The 6,607-nt window shown below is 49.4% G+C and overlaps 1 long non-coding RNA gene across 2 annotated transcripts; it reads right to left on the bottom strand.

Annotated features, from left to right (window-relative positions):
• Window positions 1-384: 384 nt before the first annotated feature.
• On the bottom strand, window positions 385-6,348 carry LOC147981795 (uncharacterized). 2 transcript variants are annotated; one of them, XR_015599044.1, is made up of 4 exons: window positions 5,806-6,348; window positions 2,850-2,925; window positions 1,485-1,517; window positions 385-1,264 (listed from the first exon to the last, which is right to left on the bottom strand). It is a non-coding gene; the product is annotated as an uncharacterized LOC147981795 (long non-coding RNA). The 2 variants fall into 2 exon arrangements; XR_015599045.1 differs by lacking the exon at window positions 1,485-1,517 and having other exon boundaries at window positions 5,806-6,342.
• Between the last annotated feature and the right edge of the window lie 259 nt (window positions 6,349-6,607).

The raw sequence follows: 6,607 nt of genomic DNA on the forward strand, positions 1-6,607 counted from the left end.
CCCGGAACCGTCTACCCCCTGGGTTTCCCTCAAACGGGTTGATTCCATCTAGACTATCCTATTTGTGCGTGTTAAACGTTGTTACGGGTGCATAAGCAAATTCCTATGACCTACTGGACTACCCAGCACAAAAGATCCACACTACATAGAGTGCTAGTCTTGCACTTTGAGACGATGGGAGAGAATCTTGTGAAGGAAACTGATCAATCTTAGTTTGGCATGCCAATATGACGACCCTGGAACAAACCAAGAGGAATTCATTGTGGTCTACCCCTCTCAAGGCCGGTTAAAGTCGTAGACCAAGCAGGCCCCATGGATGGGCACATGATCAAAAATCATGCGCGCGGGGGGGGGGGGGGGGGGGGGGGCTAGGAAACCCACCCCACCAGCACGTGACACACAATTTATGTATAAAATGGTGGTGTTATGTTTAAATATCCAATACACCACTTTGATGCCGCAGCTGCTAACAGGACTATCCAGCATGAAGTTCAGGACTTAGAATGCTCTGCACTTCGATCCGACAGGAGGGATTCTTGTGAAGACAGTTCTCAAACTTTTTTTGACACGTTACTATGGTCCACCCTAATACAAACCAAGAGGAATTCACCATGGTCTACCCACTCTTGAGGCCGTTCAAGACTGTACACCAAGCAGGCCCCATGAATTGCCGCACCATCCAAAACCATGCGAGGGATGGTTAGAAAACCACACCCACCTGCATGTTGCCAAAGTATATATATATATACACACTACCAAAAACTGGAATTTCTCTGTGTGCCAACAACCGACAGGAAAATAAGGAAACCCGTCATGAAAAATATTTCCTGTCGGCCAACTGACAGGAATAGCCGTCAGCCATAGCTTGACAGGGATAGCAGAAAATGCCTGTCGGGAGGCCGACAGGAAAGCTATTCCTGTCGGTGACCGACAGGAAATATGCCATCCCTGTCGGGACTGAACCGCCAGGAATATAGAATTGGACAAACAAAAAAAATAAAAATGATATAAACAGTTCTCACAATTAATCCATTTCACAATTAATACATCACATTAACCATAATTCTACTAAATCACATCTATTTCGTATACAAATCCATTTATAATTAGCTTACAATGATCCAGAGTCACCGAAACAGAAGTGCACAACTAATTACACATAGGTTCTTCAACTATATGCAGAAACAGGAGCTCATGTCACTCAATCACGGCTTGGACTGCAAGCTTCTGGTCCAAATGGCCTACACCAAATGGACTCATTGATCTGTTTAAAAAAATGAAAGACTCGTTGAAGCTGGTCAATTGTTAAAAGTAAGATTGCAAGAACTAGGACCATTATCTCAAATTAACTTGGCAAAATCTTGGCTCCATCCCTCTAAAGTTATCACATAATAGCTGAGTGAAACTATAAGGCGCAAACTTGTACGAAAAGTTGACAACAAATGCATCAGTAATGTTGTTTTGAGAAAATAGTAATATCTAACCTCAAAAGGATGCGCCTACTGAATATAACAGTTCTGCAACGAAAGAACACAAATACATATTCATTATTGTTCTACATGTGGCTGAACAATCAGCAAAGAACATGGAGAATCAGCATACAGATCAACCTAATTTGCAAACAACTCAACATAACAGGGAATTAAGTCTCTGCATTTCAGTCTTTTGAAGTCTTTATATGGATCTGTCCTGCCCTTTAGACTAGTGTGTTGCTTACAAGTTTAAGTCACATAAAGATAACTAGTGAGGGTCAGGGAAGGATTGTCAGCACGAGTTCGTACCATATGCTGGAACATATAATAAGAAAATAGGAAGTTCCAAGAAGCAAGTACTAAAAAGTTTAATTGAATTAAGATGATATACAATATGGGTGGCAGAGCCAGGAAAATCCAATGGGGAGGGCCAAACGTTGCTAAACCTAATTGGGGAGGGCCCGTCCATTGAAATACTCTGTTTTGACAGCAAAAAATTATGTGTTTACACTAGTATTAGTCTTAAACCAGTGACATTAGGGGGGACCAGGGCCCCTGCTGGTCTGTCTCCGCCATATGGCCCATGATAGAAGCCCCTTGACATAAAAAGTTTACATTTCTTGTGCATTGCTACTGATAAAATTCTTTTTCTCGTCAATACTCTGAAATAAAATGTCTAGGTACATATCAGATTTCTTAATAATACTGGAGATAGCATTATATCGCAATATCAAAAACTTGTGTCAAAATTAATCATTGCATGAATTTGGACAGACGTGCGGAATTAATCGTATAACTGATAAGAGCAGAGGATATTACACCTCCCTTATAGATGGATCATGAACCTTAAACCTTAGTCCTGATATAAATTAGCCGCAACAAGGAAAATGCGATCTCAAATAGGTGCCTAGAAGTTCCAGTTTAGCTGTTGGACAGTTGATGACTCGGTCGTCTCAATCATCTAATCATGTGAATATATGGAAATGTGAATATGTGCAGAATTCAAAATGAATGAAATATCAATCTGCAAATTAATCCATGGAATGTGAACCATACATATGGAAAATCATTGCAACAACCTTGCTCATATGCTTTAATCAATAGAGTATGCATCTGAAAAAGATTGCCTTCGAGCATGTTTTGTTTCTCCATCGATGTGCTTCTCCATAGATGAAAGCCTCTGTACAAAACACTACCTAGATTTAAGAAGCATGGAGGCTACTTTCTGTAGAAGACATGACAAGAGCAATCTTACTATCGTTGCTTCTATTTGGAGTATTGTGATGAGTTAAAACAACCAATAAAAATGCTTTTGCAGCTTAGTACAGTAAGAAGAAAACTCGGGGGCAATGCCACAAGCTGGGAGATGACATTCACCTAAGGCAATGGACAGCTCCAAGCCAAGCGCTTGCGGAAGGGCTGAATCATGGCGCTAAAACACTCCTTAGATGAACTGCACATTAAAGGCATTTTAGACAACATAAGAATAAATAAATCCTTAGAACTTTATTGTCTAAAAACTTGGAAGTTGGAACTACGCATTACAATTCCAGTACGGTAGCTACAATCCCCTGTGTTGGCTCATGCTGCCTAGCCCTATTTTTAGAATATGGTTTGCTAAGTTCTCAAATTAGTTACCACATTTGGAAATGACATCTTAGGGATTATTGCAGTACAATCAAATTCAAATAAACCAACAACAGCTTAGGCATTGAGTGAAAAATAACAATTCATGCAAGTTTTGTATCACAACATAACAATGACAGTGAACAGGAGATTTATTTTTTTGCATGGAACAACTCATCTCTCCAAGAACTAATCATGTTTTTTTTTTTGAATTTTCACCGGGGGGGAAGGGAAGCCCTTCCACCACCTGTATATATTGCGTAAACGGGCAAAGCCACCAGAAAGTACAGTCATTACAAGAGGGGGCGAGAGCGGAGCGCAACTCTCATAGTTCGCGAGTCACGCGGCTCAGCCAACGACAGAGAACCAAACGTCGATGTGGGACTGATCGTCGGTCTTCATCCGGCCACGCCAGAGCACCGCGTCATGTCGACAGGCCTTGAGCGTAGCAACCAGGGACATCTCGTCTCCCCGGAAGACACATGCATTGCGGCGCTTCCAAAGCCACCAGCAGTAGAGAAGGACGAAGCTCGCAGAGAGTTGTCACCGACGACCGGCGACGCGTCGAAGCGGTGAAGCTCACGGACCGAGCCCGCGGCGGGGGGCAGCCCGATCCTACGCCAGAATTGCGCCGCGAACGGACACCCGAAGATGAGGTGGTCGGCCGTCTCGAGCTCCGCGTTGCAGCAGGGGCACCCAGCCTCCTCCGCGGTGAGGATGGTTTTACGCAGCAGCACGTCCCGCGTGTGCACACGAGATTGGGTGAGCAGCCACCCGAAGAACTTCACTCGTGGGGGGGCACGGGAAGACCAAAGGAAGGAGGCAGCGGGCGCGCCCACCCCGCCGTAGTGGGAGAGAGCATATGCGCCCCGAGAGGAGAGTCCACCGCCACGGCCTGCGCAAAGCGTGACAGACCGGACGTCGGGCTCATGAAGAGGGGGGCATGCCTCCACAAGACGCTGAACCGCCTCAAGCTTCCAGACCGCCCGCGGGGTGAGCCGGGGCACCAGCAGCGCGCGAACGCCGCGGCGGCGCGCCTCCCAGACCGTGACCTCGGAGCAGGCAGCATGAGTGAACAGGGCGGGGAAGGCCGCCCGGAGAAGCCCACAGGGGAGCCAGTGGTCATGCCAGAAGGAGGTCGCGCGCCCATCCCCCGCCGTCACCTTGGTGAGAGCTCTGTACACCGGGAGCAGCCGCAGGAGGGCCGACCAATGCTCACCCACCAGAGGGGAGCGCCCGGCACCGAGGAGGGACCGCCCCGCCAGTTGGCCCCAGACCCAGGAGGCCCATCTCGACGGCGTGCAGGAGTGGAGGCGGTGCAGCAGCTTGAGTAGGAGGCAATCGTTTTGCACACCCAGGGCGCGCACCCCGAGACCGCCCTCTGCCTTCGACCGGCAGACCTGATCCCAGGCGACGAGGCACTGAGCGCCCGACGCTCTATCCGCCACATTCCAGAGGAACGCGCGTCGTAGGCCGTCGAGCTTATGTAGGACCTTGGGCGGCAGCCGCATGGCGGCCATGGCATACGTGGGGAGCGAGTCAAGGACCACGTTGATGAGCACCAGGCGGCCTGCGGGCGACAGCAGCCTCGCCCGCCACCCGGAAAGGTAGTGGTCGACCTTAGTGATCATCGGGGCGAAGTCCTCCATTGTAAGCTTGTCGCTGGAGAGCGGCAGCCCCAGGTAGGTCTGGGGGAAGGAGCCGACGGAGCACGCGAAGGACGCCACAACGGCCGCCAGCACGTCAGGGGCGACATGCATGGGGACCAGAGTGCTCTTGGCGAAGTTGATGACAAGCCCGGTAGCTTCGGCGAAGAGGTCGAGGACGATCCGCAGCCGGGCCGCGCCCTCGGGGGCCGCACGCATGATGATAAGCGTGTCATCAGCATACTGAAGCACCACGGGGGGCTCGCCATCGACCAGAGGGTGCTGCAGTTCGGCGTCGGAGCGGATCATGCGCTGGAGCACGTCGGCGACCAGGAGGAAGAGGTACGATGACATGGGGTCACCCTAACGCAGCCCCTTGCGGACGACGAACCACCGCCCGGGCACCCCATTGAGGAGGACCGCCGCCGTGGAGGACGAGAGGATGAGGTCCATCCAGTCACACCACCTAGCAGGAAACCCCCTCACCTCCATGATCCGGCGAAGACTGGGCCAGGCGATGGAGTCGAAGGCTTTGGCGAAGTCCAGTTTGAACACCAGCGTCGGCGCCCCCCTCTTCTTGCAACATTGGATAAGTTCCGCAGCGTAGACGAAATTCTCGGAGATACGAACTAATCATGTTTCATTTTCCTCCATGATGAAATCAAGGATCTGTAGCCTCCACTAGGCCCATCACGGGAGCAGCAGCACCGCCTCCTCCAAGATGCTCTGAGAAATACATGAATGGCTGTTGAACCTTTTTAACCTTTTCGTTCTACAAAAATCAGTGTTTCTCTGGATGGAATATCTGCTTTGCACAAAATTCAGGCAGAAACATTACAGAGAGTGTTGCATGAACTCTAATGACAAAAAATAGTATAAATCTAACTCCTTATGCACCCCAACATAAGTCAGAATATTGTGTAGGCATAGAACCTACTAATGAACAGTGAAAAGAAATTGCGTTCATACTAATTTCTTTTTCAAGATGGTACATCGGACTTGAAAATAAACTGAAGAGACCATGCTCGACTTGCAGACTTGCAGTTTGGAGGAGAGGGCACCTGCGGAGAGGGACTACACTGGATTTGGAGCAGGCGATGGACGACAAGCCATCCGGGGGAGGCCACACAGAGGGGCGGAGGAGACGTCGGATGTCGTAGATCGGAGTCGATTTGTAGGGGCTGACACAGATCCGGGGACGGAGGAATGAGATGCGCATGCCGCGGTAGCAAGGCCCGGAGATCGGCCCTAGGCGGAGCTCGGATGGGGGCGGGGAGGTGCTCAGGTGGGAGGGGGACGGTGGTCGGGCGGATCTGGAGGTCGGAGGCGACGAGAGATTGGGGGGCAGGGTGGGCTCGGGAGATTTGGGGATTTGCCGCTAGGGATTCTATCCATGGGCGTGGCGCGATATAAGCCACCAAAACAGGCCCCGCGGCGCGAAAGGGGCAAATTTTCGCGGCGAGCTAGCGTTTTTAGAGATGGGCCGCGCGAACGCCATGGCATTTACTCCTGTGGGCTGAGCACCGACAGGAAAAAACAATTTTTCTGTGGGCCGGTTGCGGGACCGACAGGAAAATTAGTTGGCACACAGAAAATTTTCAGTTTCTGGTTGTGATATATATATATATATATATATATATATATATATATATATATATATATATATATATAAAGTCTATTTAAGATCCAGGTCGATCGACCGAGCCAGACCTGATTACACCCAACCAAGTCGCCACCGTTCTGCGATTGAAAGAAAGGCCCATCCCTCGCTCTAAATTTACATCAGGGGCGAGGTAATTTTACCTTTTATTATGCGTTGACCCAAAACACAGCTCACCTCTTCGTCCTTTTCTAATCTGCTGC

The sequence above is a fragment of the Triticum urartu genome, chromosome 3A (assembly GCF_056163025.1).
Source record: "Triticum urartu cultivar PI428250 chromosome 3A, HENAU_Tu73, whole genome shotgun sequence".
NCBI classification, from domain to species: domain Eukaryota; kingdom Viridiplantae; phylum Streptophyta; class Magnoliopsida; order Poales; family Poaceae; genus Triticum; species Triticum urartu.